Below are 1,100 nucleotides of genomic sequence, written 5' to 3' on the forward strand. Positions count from 1 at the left end.
TTTGAGCAGTTTGGAAAGATGAGTGAAATCCCCAGAAGAACATTAATGTCGTCATCAATTTTCTGTAATTTGTTCAGTTGTCCACTAAAATCTTTAAAGGCATGTAGAGTTCAGGTTTTGGATGATTTTGATTGAGAAAGTTTTTGATCTTTTAGTTCCAGTGCATTCGATTAATTTCGAGGTCATTGTTGTATGATGATTCTCTCTGTGCGACATGCATGACAGGCGTCTTGAAGGGAAGTGAAACATGTTGATGAGTGACTGGTGGAGCAAGAAAATCATCTGACAGAAAACGCCTTAAAGGACAAAATCAACCTCACACAGTAAATCTGCATCATGTCACCAACTCTCATCCTTTTCCTCTTCTCTTGATATAATTCAAACTGGATCGACTATAGAAGAATATCTACAGTCTTAAAACCATTAAAAAGTCATTTGGGGAAAATGGACTTGTTACTGTGCATTCATCGGACTAAGTTCCCTAAATATAATATATGTCAAAGAAAGGAAGTCAAAACATGTCACTTTTATAACATACATGATGAAATTTTTATTGTTGTAAAATGTTGAAACCATCAACAAGCAAGAAGACGTTTAATGTTGAAACATGTCATGAGAAAAGAGAGAAACAGAGAGAGAGAAGAGAGAGAAGAGCAGACTGAGAGCAGTAGCGGAGGAAAACCAGTATCAGAGTGCCCAGGTATCAGGTCAGGACTGGGAACACTGGTTCTCGTCCTCAGTGTCTGTGAGAGTGAAGTCTGGGAGCCCTGGGTGGCCTCACAGGTCACAGAGTCCACCTTCCTCCACTGGTCTGGCATCGAGCCTCAGGGTGCTGCTCCAGCTGTAGAGGCCGTCCTTCTCCAGCACCACGGGGCTCCTGCCTCCTCCCAGCTGATGCTGCTGCTGCTGTCCACCTTCCAGGCCAGACTCCAGTCTGAGGGGAAGCCCTTGTTGGCCAGACACATGAGCGTGGCCTTCCCCTGCTGCAGCTGCAGCTGCTCACTGGAGGGGGGCAGCACCGTCAGGGGGGGGCGGTATCACCTAGGAGACACCAATCAGATTGAGGACAGCTGTCAATCAGCAGCAGACACTTGGACACC

The 1,100-nt window shown here is 45.6% G+C and overlaps 1 pseudogene; it reads right to left on the reverse strand.

Annotated features, from left to right (window-relative positions):
- Positions 1-708: 708 nt before the first annotated feature.
- On the reverse strand, positions 709-1,037 carry LOC113745174 (Ig kappa-b4 chain C region-like; annotated as a pseudogene).
- Between the last annotated feature and the right edge of the window lie 63 nt (positions 1,038-1,100).

This window comes from Larimichthys crocea, unplaced genomic scaffold (genome assembly GCF_000972845.2).
Source record: "Larimichthys crocea isolate SSNF unplaced genomic scaffold, L_crocea_2.0 scaffold50969, whole genome shotgun sequence".
In the NCBI taxonomy this organism is placed as follows: Eukaryota; Metazoa; Chordata; class Actinopteri; family Sciaenidae; genus Larimichthys; species Larimichthys crocea.